At 33.7% G+C, this 13,111-nt stretch overlaps 1 long non-coding RNA gene across 1 annotated transcript; it reads right to left on the minus strand.

The window, feature by feature from the left end:
• Window positions 1–340: 340 nt before the first annotated feature.
• On the minus strand, window positions 341–5,552 carry LOC126742094 (uncharacterized). The gene is made up of 5 exons (XR_007662483.1): window positions 2,538–5,552; window positions 2,256–2,475; window positions 1,936–2,199; window positions 769–1,875; window positions 341–711 (listed from the first exon to the last, which is right to left on the minus strand). It is a non-coding gene; the product is annotated as an uncharacterized LOC126742094 (long non-coding RNA).
• Window positions 5,553–13,111: the final 7,559 nt, after the last annotated feature.

Genomic DNA, 13,111 nt, shown 5'->3' on the forward strand with positions numbered 1-13,111 from the left:
GAAATTGTTTAAGATACAAACCTCGTTTTTACACTCATACATTTGTCGCTTTAAATTGATATCTAACAAAAAAAGAAGTTTTAGAATATGGCGTATAATACTTATTTAATACAAAAATCAACTTATGAAAATACACAAAATGATTATATAATGTTTAGGCAATTTCATCCTCTGAATCCTCACTGTCTATAACTTGATCATGTTCTGCTTTATTCTGGAAGATGTCTTCATTGCATGAACAAGCTTCTGTGCATCTTAAATTATTTAAAATGCACTTGCATTGTTTTGTAGTACATCCATTATATAGTTAATTATATAGTACATCGGGTGCTATGTTTGGGCACGTTGTCAATGTTGGAACATACATATTTCCTGATTTTGTCCAGCCATAATCATCTGGGTCAAGTTGGTTGACCATATTTTTATCAGAATTAATCCAAATATAGGTCTGTAATCTTGCTCTTTTTAGAGCGGGGATGAAACTTGATTGTGTTGGAGGAAGTTGTTCACTTTCCATTTGATGTTTGGAGAACAACCACCATCTTAATTCTTTGAGCGTATTTAAGTTGGATTTTGATGAGTACACTAAGCATAAAAATTGCTCAATTTCGGATAATATTTTCTGCAAATCAACTTCAATATTTCCAAGATCTGCAAGGGCTCTTAATATGTTTTCAGCAACCAAGAATGTTTTGAAAAACGAAAGTTTTCCTAAAAATCAATGAATTCTTAAAAGTAATTTGGCAATAGTTAAAAAAAAATGCATACCTTTTCTAACAAATCCCCCCGTAGTGTCGCATCCAGATAAAGCATGAAATGCGGGCAGGGCTTCTCTTTGAAGCATCAATGTTCTCTTTACTATCTCTGAAACATCTATTATTCTTTTATGTGTCCCTGTACCAGTTTGAAAATATATTTGGCATCGTAAACTTTGGTAATATTTTACCAGTAGAATAAAAACATCAGTATCCAGTGGCGAAGCGTGAATTTTTTTTTCGGGTAGACAAACAATAAAAATCGATAATTAGAAAAAAATTTGTATTCAATATTATTCACTTAATTGAAATATAGAATGAAAGCGCATGAAATATTAACTCAAAGAGAAAAAGTATGTAGTGATATAAAAAAGAAAAAAATAATTACTACAAGCATAAAAAGATATAGATAAAAATAAATACTACTTACAAAAAAAACACAACTAAAATACAATTGCCAATATCGAACAGTCGTTCATAAATAACCACTAAAATATCCACTAAAAAAACCTTTTCTATACACCCAAAAATAAAAATACTTATTAAATTACTATAGCACGCGTTCGCATCAAATGCCAAATGCAGATTGATCAAAAAACAAAACTGAAGATGTATTGCGGCCGACCAGATCAAGCGTGTCCATAAACAATAACCCTCAACAGCATAATAAAATAGCTGGTCGACTTCGATAGACAAAAGCTCGAATGTCTTTTCCGCGAGTAAATTTTGCATACGTAAAATAGGCTGAATACTGATACGGCCGGGCCTCTGTCACCTGCCTGATGCGTATTATGATTCGATTAGATGCTCCAAATTTCGGAAGACAAATATCAATGTGTCTTCCTGGGGCTCGTATACATTAATTGGGTGTCAGCCCTGCATTTTTTTTTAATTGGTGCGTCAGGCGTGCCTTAGATATTATAGATAGATAGATATTATAGCCGTTTAGATACTATATAATAATAGTAAGGAGAGCGACTACGTTTTGTGTTAATTTTTTTTAAATTTAATTCAACAATTACATGAAATATTTACGTAATAAATGAATGACAAATAACTGGATAATTATGGGTAGACAGTGTCTACCTTGTCTACTCATACGCTTCCCCACTGTCAGTATCTAAAAAATTAAGATAAATTTACGTAATGGTAATTAAGAAATAATAAATTTAGAACTTACCTGGCGAACACACTGGGATACATGTAGAGTTCTGATTTAATACATTATTTGAAACATATGCTGCATGTAAAATAATTTTTGTGTCTGCTTCTTCTTGATTGCTTCCAAGAGAATCAACAAATCCCGTTTCCTTAGAAATGCAACCAGTACCATAGGATATCAAGATCTTTTTGCCGGTAAATACACTAGACTGCACAATTTTATTGGCCAAATATTCTGTTAACTGATTTTTTGTTTCATTGTTTGATAGGATGTCTTTCATAGCTACATTAGATATGTTCGTTGAATTTTTAACATAGAACTGTTTTGATTTACCATACCTTCGATCTCGAGTAATTTGTTTTAAAGAAAAATCATCGTATCTGTCGAAAACAATGTGTACTTCATTATATTTCTGATATTTTGTGTGTAGACTTTAAATAAAATAATTAGCATAGTCGGAAAATGTTTGAATATGTTTTGGCTTAACACTAGAATGCAACTCCGCCATGCCGTCAATTATTATAGCATTGTATTTGTTTGAATCAAATTCTACAAAATCTAAAAAAGGAGAAGTCAATTACTTACTGACTGAAAATTACTAGTTATATCGACAAACTTACTACGATTTTCTTCTGGGACTAAATCTTCCAAGGCATGCAATAAATTGGCTTTATCACTGTGCATATGCATTGATCCACCAAGGCCAAAAAGTGCTCTGGGAACAGGTGAAAGTTCGTATTTTCCAATTACATCTTTTAGGTTTATACCCGGTCGCGATCTGCATACCACAAGCAGGCGGGAAAATAGTGATCTATCCGCTTTAAATTCCTTAACACATGTGTCTTTTTTAGGCACTACCTTTTTATTTGCTTCTCTACATAAGTGTAGCCTAAGTTTTTTTACTGGGGCCCAAAGATTTTCTTCACTGGTGTATATCCAGTTTTGCTTAAATTCTTCAAATTTTTCAGAGCCAATTTTGCTTAAGTCGCATACATCTTTTTTAATCTCCTTCTTCATTACTGCTCCTGAATACATGTTGACGCAATTTTTGGTAGACGCAATTTTTGGTATCCAACAGGCCATCTGGTTTGGTCTTTGATACCACGCTTCTGATAGTGGTGCTAGATCTAAAGGCAGTTCTAATATTGTACTTGCTGGCAATGCGTGGGATTTGTTCCGATGTACCCCTAATGTAAGTTATGGGTAGAAGTCTGGTTGTCGTGGTGGCCTTGTCTCTGATTTAATTTGGACGCGTCCTTTGGATGGTCCTACTTATTAGCTTCTTTGGATATCCATTTCTTCTTTCTTTCACAGAATCAGGGGATCTTCAGCCAGCCAAGCGTCGATATACCCAACATCTGGAAGCCTCTACTCTCAGGACAGTGTAGAATCTAGAGAGAGGCGTGTCCTCCCCCCAACTCATTTCACGGATGACTTTCCTTTCCACATCGCTGCACACATCTAGTATATAAGCCTTTAGAATAGTAGTTTGCTGTCAGTTTACACTTGATAACGGTTGGAGATACTTACCAACCGAAACGTCGTGTTACATTAAATAAATAAGACAATGCAAGTCCGACAAGATGTTTTTTTACCCTCTAACTGTCTCATTTCACATAAGTACCAAGCAATCATTCCTGAATAATTGTGCAAATCCAATGCAAAAAAATATTTTACAAAGATTTCAAGGAATGTCAAATGAAGAGTCCAATCTGCTGTTCGGATAGACCTTACTTGTAATAGCATTGCCTCAACCATTTCTATGTATTGCCAGATCATTTGAAAGGTTGCACTGCTCTCTAGCTTTTTATTGAGTTCTTCAATTTTTAGTAAATTTGCAAAAAAAAATAAAATTTAGTTGTCTGTAAATTGCGGAAGTGGGGGTGGATCTACAAAAAATTGTCAGAGACATTTTTTTATTTCAGAAGTGCTAAAAAACGTTTTAGTTACAAAACGAGTGCTCTATCTATAACGGTTTTGAAGTTACCAGATTTTAAAGAAATTTGCTTCAAAGGGGTGCGGAAGGGGGTAGCTCCACAAGAGGGGAGTGACAAGATAATTTTTTATAATCAGTAAGTAGTGTAGATTTATAAAAAACAACTTGCCAACTTCCTTCCAACAATGCCCGCGAAACCCATTTTTCTGCCCGTAGCTCCTCTACTAAAACGCGTCATCGTCACAAGGCTTCGCTCTGTCCCAGTTTGTGTTTTCGAGGGTGTTGAAAGAGAAAAAAAATGGGCAAATATTGGAGGGATACTAATTAATAATCTTAGATTCATAGACGATACTGCAATAATGGCGGAGCATGCAGAAGAGCGATACACCCTACTAAAGAGAGTTAACCGAGTACGTGACTAAGTAGGACTTACCATCAAAATAAAAAAAAAACGAAATTGACGATAAAAGTAAAAACTCTAGTATTCACCCTGTTATCACTCTAAATGGAAAATAAGTAGAGAGAGTCCAAAAATATCAAGGAAGAGTCATTAAGCTCGAAAGGCATTAATCTTCAATGTTCACAAATAGAAGTTTGCGCCTACGAATTAGAGTAAGGTTCATGGAGTGTTATGTGTAGTCAGTGTTACTATATGAGGTGGAAACCTGGACCTTAAAAGCCCAAACTGTCAAAAAGCTAGAATCGTTTGAGATAAGCATATATTGGCGCCTGCTAAGAATATCCTGAAAACATAGAATACAGAAATACTAAGGCACACTGGACATGAAAAAAACATACTAAAGAATATTACGATCCGTAAAACAGCATACATACAACGATAAATATATACTGCTACAGGACATAATGCACAAAAGAATAGAAGGGAAGAAGGGAATAGGAAAAAAGAAAAAATCCGGCCTTCTTAATATAAGTGAGTGGACAGGAATGAATGTTGAAGAACTGTTCCTTGTGGCACGAAATAGGGACGCATTCAGAAATATCGTCGCCAACCTTCAATAAGAAAACTTCATCAGAAGAAGAAGAAGAATAAAAGGAAGAAAAAGAAAAGGAAGAAGAATAAGAAGAAGTTGGTTTTTGAGTTGTTTAGTGTTTTTTGCGTATCCCTTAAGGTCATCCACATAAAATAAATGGACTATTTTGGTTTCCCAATAAATTACATATGATAATCCTGTTGCATTGTTGCTCATGTTTAGCGACAAATAGCACCATAAAGGCATCAGATCTCTATTTTTTTGGTTTAGTATTTTTTCCTAATTTATTAATAATACTATTATTAATATTATTTTTATTATTATTATTATTTTTAACGTTATACAAGGTGTTATAAAATTTGGTGCAAATATTTTGAGAGCATATTGTTGGAGTTAAAATAACCCTTTTTTTCCTATAACCATGTATCCTAAAATGCCTTGCCTTAGAGCTATTGACGGCGCTTGGAATTGCTTAAAGAAAATTGATTATTTGAAACCATATTTAAAATAAGGCGCTAATTCTTCTGAAAATATGCATGTCTCTGTTTTTTTGGGAGCTCTTTTAATTTTCTGTCCTAAAAGTTGTGTAAATATAGTTTTAAGAAAGGATTCAAGGAAGCTTGCCCTTCTGATGGCCCCTATCTTATGTTTCATTTTATGAGGCATTATTAAACCCGATTTTTGTTAAATTTAATTAATTTTATCAAGAAATATAAAAAACTATAATTTAAGCTTGTAAATGTAAAAAACTTATTGGAAACATAAGATGTCTAGGTAAGATATAAGGTAAGTCCCTCTGAATCCTTCTCTAAAATTAAGTATACACATTTTTTGGAACAGAAAATATCTAATGTAAAAATTATTTAATAACTATAGTCAGTGTTTCAAATAACCGATTTTCTTTAAGCAATTTGCGCGGGCTGTAGCTCTGAGGGGGTGCATCTTAGAACAACACATGTTTATGCTCTTAAAATATTTGCACCAAATTTTGTAATACCCTGTATATTCAAATATACATTCCTTAATCTCCTAGACTATAAGCTGCAAGGAAAGTGACAGTATTAAAAGTGATAGAAACCACATCCAAAAGTAGGTCTATGAACTCGACACTATCTTTCTGAAGCAAAACCGAGCCGGTTGCATATTTGCCTGGCCGCCTTTAATAACAACATTATGAAGGAAAAAAATTATAAGATTGTTGTTGCCGGATAAGTGGGTCAATTAAAATGTAAAATTGTTTGGTGAGACGCCGTTTACTTTTGGAAAGAGAGAGTTTATTTTTACGAGATCCGATCGTATCTCGATTCTCGTCGCCTTGTATTTTTTGAGAAAGTGTAATAAAGTATCGAAAGTTATACATATTTTAATTATTTTAGTAGTGCGTACTCGATTTTATACCGGAATTAAAGGGCCTTATTACACCTATAAGTTATATAGCCTTCAAGTGACATAAGCTTTTATCCTAAAGATATTAATAATTATTTTATATAGTTTTGTTATTGTCTTCCGATTCTTTTACTGCTAATACTGTAGTCTTGCAATAAAAATTTTAATTTTACACTGATAATAAACTAAATCAAATAGTTTTTATTTATCATAACTACATTGACTTGCATTGTTTACGCTTTTGTATAAGAAATTAATTGTTCTTGAAAAATTTTAAGGTTTAGGTCATCTGGTTCATTATTTCATATTCGAGGTTATGTCACATATAATATTTGGTAAAATTTATGTTTAGTTTCGTAGTTAAAAAATCAATTTATTATTTTTCATTTATCTATACTATAGAACCATGTTTTCAATTACATCTTGAAGTTTTTGTTTAAGATTTTATAGAAGAAATTTGTAAAATTTTGATATTATTAAATTTTGTGTCCAATTTCTTTTTTCATAAACAGGTATTTCTAGTTTATTGTGTTTTTACCAGGTGTGTGAGTGAGAGACTATCTGGAGCAGTATTTTTTATTAATTGAATTGATTTTCAAAAGTATACTTGTCTAATTGAAAGGAATAGCAATTTCTCACACTATCCCAACCTATGAGGCCATTAGTCAGTTGCGATTGGAACTGTTTAAAATGTAATATCTTTAATTGGTTAATCTGTTTAATAATAATAATAATAATAATAATAATAATAATAATAATAATAATAATAATAATAATAATAATAATAATAATAATAATAATAATAATAATAATAAGCTTTATTTCCAACAGGTTACATATACCCAGTTAGAGGAGAATCAATTAAATATATAAATGTACAAGTACGAATGCATGAACTGTGTGAAATCTATGAAAGTAGTGAGTTTGAGAAAATAAATAATAAAAAATCAACACTAAATTAGGATAAGAATCAAGAATTAATTTAAATCAAAAGAGAAACAGAAAAATATGAGTAAATAAATTTATTTAAACTAAAAACTAAATAACCTAGCCTCCCTCACCGACCATACGCAGGTGACTCAAAATAAGTGCCAAATTGTCATAGTGAATGTCACAGGAATCAGCAATAGTGTTAAAGTTTTGACACATAAAGTGAATAGGGCTCTGGTACAGAATGTTGGACCTGACTGCGTCCAAGTTAAAAGCTGGACACTGTCTAGATCCTGGGCGTGGTATATAAAAGCAAATCCTTTGCAAAAGGGATGGGCAGTCAACTTTATGGTTAAGTAAATTAAACAAGAATTTCACCGAATGCATTTCTCTCCTCTTCGCAAGTGACCGTTCAGTATATCTAGAGAGCAGCAGATTATGGTCAAAACCCCTTGGAGGATAGACTCCATCATCCTTAAATGCCAAATATTTAAGGAATCGCCGTTGGACTGATTCTAAGAGGTGAATGTGCTGGTTGTAAATGGGAGACCAAATGAGGGAGCTGTACTCTAGCCTGGATCTAACAAATGCATAGCAGAGAGTTTTGGCAGTGGCAGTGTTTGAAAAAAATTTGCAATTTCTAATAATAAAGCCTAGCATGCGAGTAGCTCTAGAAACAGTGTCTTCGATGTGACGGATAAAAGAAAATTTTTGGTCAAAGGTGACTCCAAGTTCCTTAAAACAGGTAGACCTTTCCAGAGACTCTCCATTAACTGAGTAATTAAAGACAACTGGACTTTTGATTCGAAAGTAGCTGGCCACATTACACTTGGAAATATTAAGGTTAAGCCGGTTCAAAGTGCACCAGTGATGTACAGTATTGATGTTCTCTTGCAGTTGACCACAATCTGCTATAGAGTCAATTCTATGGAAAAGCTTTAGGTCATCAGCATATGCTAACCGAGAGCAATTGAGGGTGGAGATCAAGTCATTAGCAGAAACGTTAAAGAGAAGGGGGCCCAAGTTAGAGCCCTGAGGAACTCCAGAGGTGGGTGAAAAACAAGCAGATCTAAAGCCTTCGACCACTACAACTGAGAGCGGTCAACTAAATAGGAGTTAAGGAGCTTTATCAAGCGATCGGAGAATCCAAACTGGCGTTCAAGCTTATTTAATAGAATGAAGTGGTCAATCTAGTCAAAAGCCTTTTAAAAGTCTGTGTAGGTAACATCGACTTGACCTCTATCATTAAGTGCTTCGCACACAAACTGAGAGAAAAATGCTAGGTTTGTAGTACATGAGCGGCCAGAAACAAAACCATGTTGATCGTTGGCCAGCATGGACTTAACCCTGGGAAAAATTAATTTGTTAAGAGTCAACTCGAATAACTTTAAGAAATTGCACAGAATGGATATAGGGCGGTAATTCTCTATTGTTCCAGCATCGCCCTTTTTAAAGATAGGGCAATGGGACTTTGGCTTGCTTCTAGATATTGGGAAAAATACCTGTGTTAAGGATCAGATTAAAAATGTGGAGCAGAGGGTAAGTGCAACAGAGCAGTCCTTAGCTAAAAAACTAGGAATTAGATCTGGGCCAGAGGTCATTTTGGTTTTGAGACACTTGCTCACCATTATAATGTCGGTAGCCGTGAGCGCGACGACGTCTATGCAAGTTAAGGGAGGTTCAGAGACGACAGGATGATCGCTGGGAAGTGAGTTCGTGCATACACTCCTGAAATAATCTCCAAAAGCGGACACAATGCTGTCAGGCGTATTGTATGATTGGTTAGAAAGCTTCATTGAGCCGGGGATTTGAGACTGATTACGTTTGCTTCGAATAAAAGACCAAAATTCACTCGGATCGGAGGTTATTTTGTTCTCAATACTATAGATGTACATTTTGTAGGCTTGTGTAGTTAGAGCTTTAATTGTCTTGCGCAGAGATCTAAACATCTCTAGGTGATGATTAGACTTGGAAATCTTAAAATCACGAAATGCTCTTTCCTTTTTATATATATTACGAATTACGTCCCCCGACAACCAGGGAGGGAAACGTCTTTTACGTTTTACCTTAAAGGGTACCGCTCTAGCCAAAGTGTTGTTCAGTATATCATAAAAAACATCACATGCAGAGTTGACGTCCTGCTGCACCATGACAGGCGACCAATCAGTATCTAGCAGCAGCTGATACAAAAGCGGAAAGTTAGCCTTTCTAAAATTAAATTCCTTTATTTCAGCTTTATTAAGGGGTAGGTTATTGAGAGAGATAAGGCCTGCATGGAATTCAAATGACAGAAAAGGATGGTAGGTATCCTCCGGGACAAGAGATTGCAAAGATTAAATCCAAACAGCGAAGATTGTTATTTACCACGTTATTGAATTGCTTATAGTTTAGGAAATCAAAAAAATTACTTAGATGTTGACGTTTACTATTGGGAGATACCGAGTGTTTAATATAAGTGGGGACATTAAAGTCTCCCAGGATAATCACATGTTCAGAATAGATTACATTAACCATGGAAAAGGCTTCGAGAAAGCGTTCTAATTGCACGGAGTCGATAGAAGGAGGGACGTACAATACAAAAATATACAGTATGAAATGATTAAATTTGACTCTACATCCTACCAGGTCGATTTCCGGTATTTTTTGGCTGATCGCAGAGAGGTCGAGGGCTTTCGAGCAGAGGTGGTTCAAAATCCCCAGTAGAACACCACCACCCCTTGAAGCAGCAGCAAGGTCAGTTCTTCTGTCAGAACGGTACATAACGTATGAGTTGGGAAGGATTTCACCATCAAGTATATCACTTTGGAGCCAAGTTTCTGTGATGGAGATAATATCATAGCCAGAAGTAGACGCAGCACTAAAGAAGGTATTGGTCTTGGAGTGTAGGCCGCGGGTGTTCTGGTAATAGCAAGAAACTAGATTTTTTAAGGAGTGGGAGGAGGGGGAGGGTGGGTGCCCTTGGTTTTTTGCCGCTATTAAGGGAATACCATTGCTATACTTAATGAAGAGGTTATCCTCACCACGGTCCCTGCGCAGCCTTAGTTCTTCCTTGACTTTATTAAGGTGTTCCAACTGAGCTGGGGTAAGGTCAGACTCAATGTATATCTTTCTTCCTGAGAACTTACTCCTGTTTTTCAGTAGGAATCTGACATCCCCATGGTTCGCCAGTGTGATCTTAACTGGTCTGCAGCCATTACAGTTGGGTTTTCTAAATCTAGACGCCTTGGATATAGGAATATTACGGCCACACACATTGTTAAGCAGAGTAGAGATGTCTGCTGACTTTAGGTTAAAAAGCATTAAATTGCAGTTACGTTTTTGCCTCTCCATAATTTCCTGCAACACAACATTACTAGCCTCGGCGAGAGATAATAAAAGGTTAAATTAAAGGAGATAATAAAGGGTTTAAGATAGATAAAACGTATAATCAGATATCTCATTTTACTCAGTATTTATTTAAGATATTTATCTCATCTTAGATGTGGTTCACTCAATATTTAAAAATGTCTAGCTTTATCCATATTACCGATACTAGTATTACGTGAACTTAATTAACGGTTTATTGGTTGAACATTATAGAGACCATTACACACCTCCATTATAGGTCTCTTATTTTTTTATAATTTCTGTTAATGATCTGAAAAATTGTATTTAGGATAGCAGTCATTATTGTGACGATACCCAATTTTTTAAAAATTGTATCTAAAAATAATGATACAGCCATTGAATCCTTAAATCTTTGTTACATAAAACTATGTTAAACATTATACAGTGCATCCCAAAACGCTCGGACCCGTCCATTTTAATTTCAAGTTTCGCATTTTTCTACGTGAAGTTTGTATATACAGGGTTGCTCAAAAATAAATTACGACCATCAAATTCATTTTTTCAAATAAAAGCACCATTTTTTATTTCATTTTTGAATTTCGCGTTGAATTCTACATATGTTTTATGCATCATGTCCTATACCTAAAGTTAACAGTTATCGAAAAAAAGACGATTCATGTAACAAATAAAAAAGAACAAAAATTAAGTTATATGTTCAAAATGGTTGCTATTTCAAGACACATCTAAACAATATAATTTCAGCTGCTTCTAAATCTTTGAGATTTATTATTCGCAATAGCAAGAATTTTCAAAACCCTAACGCACTAACAATTCTGTACTTTAGTTTTGTTAGATCCAAATTGGAGTATGGTTATCTCATTTGGCATCCAATTTATCGGGTCGATATTATAAAGCTTGAGTCTGTGCAACGCAAATTTTTTAAATATTTGGCTTTGAAAGAGGAAAGTGTTTATCCTGAGAATTAGACAATTATTTTTTATTAGAAAGGTTTGGAATGGTATCCTTGCAAACCAGAAGGCATTGATTAGGAATTACCTTTTTATATAAACTTTTAAATAATAAAATTTATTGTAGCGAGTTACTAAGCCGATTTGGTACATAATTCCCAGGTTAAACGCAAGGTGTTCCTTAACTTTTTATTGTCAACGTACTAGAACTTATATGCTAACTAGAGCGCCAATATATTATATCTGTTATTTGTTTAATACTTATTGTACACATTGTGATATTTTCTATGATTTTTTGAACGCAATAATTAGCAAGGTTCATTGATCTACTACTATCTTCTATTGTTTACTTATTTTGCAGTTTAGGTTAGGGTTGTAATATAAATATTCAGTAATTTTGTTAAAATATTTTGATTGAAGGTAAAATATATTTTATATTAAGGTTGAAGAAGTCCATTTTTGCAGTGGGCTTAATAGGTCATTGGGTAACTAAAGATACTTCTGAACTGAAGGTCTCAGTTCTTATTTACAAAACAATTATCATATTGTCGGAGTGATAATTGTTTTGTAAATAAGTTTTTGTAAATCCACGTTTGGATTCGTCCGTTCAATCGGAATCCATTCGTTTTAACCTTTTAACCTTGTCTGAGGCACTAGATCTATATTGGTATTGACGGAATTCCTTAATTTGTTACCCCTGATGATGGACATGTTATAATTATGTCCAAAACATGTCGGATTAATATTTTTTTTTTAAACAAATTTAGTGAAGGATGACCGAAGTATCTTTAATAACCCATTGATTAAAATATTTGTTCTCTTTTGTTTTTTTATGAACTTTATCAAGATTTATTTAATTTTGTATTTCTTGTAATTGGGTGACTTACCAGTTGGAAATATATGACTATTTATTTAATTATTCCCTTTAGTCAATTGTATAGTTTAGTTAGCATTTAAACTTTATTCAGCCATACTTTATAGGATTATAGAATTCTTCCGCTCTATTAGTTACATCTTTAGTACATAAGACCACTTGTAAGTTGTTTTAGTTTAGTTTTAATCTTCTTCCGAATATGCTAACATCGCGGCATCGTTATCAAAATACGTGTCAAGAGTAAAATAAAGAGTTTGGGTTACTGGTAAAACTTTTTATGATTTCAATTCCTATTCGTATTAAAGGCTTTTGCTTTAAAATAATTTATAATTACGCATCAGTCTGTAAACGTCATTTTTAATATGAAATTTGGTACAAGTAAGAATCGGATAGGCTTAGCCATAAGACATAAGATATGCCTAAAATTTTATGTAAAATATTTAAAAAAAACTAGGGTAATCTACTTAAAACTACAACGAAGTTGCCGGTTTTATATAAAAATGTAACATCACATTTCTAAACATATTTTTACTCCTAATCCACGTTGCCAAATTTTAAAAACCCATTTATCGAGAAATCAATCACCGCAGTTCACACATAACGACTTCCCACAATAATTTAGGGAAACCGTAAATTCAAAATTATTCGTATAAGTCTTTTAATGTAAATAAACGTAAGTATTAACTATTGTTGTTATATTTTATATTCAGTGAGGACACGCAAGTTGGAACAAATTTATTTAAAATTCAGGGGTGTTATTTTTCGATTTTTTTTGATGATG

This window comes from Anthonomus grandis, chromosome 11, assembly GCF_022605725.1.
Source record: "Anthonomus grandis grandis chromosome 11, icAntGran1.3, whole genome shotgun sequence".
NCBI classification, from domain to species: Eukaryota; Metazoa; Arthropoda; class Insecta; order Coleoptera; family Curculionidae; genus Anthonomus; species Anthonomus grandis.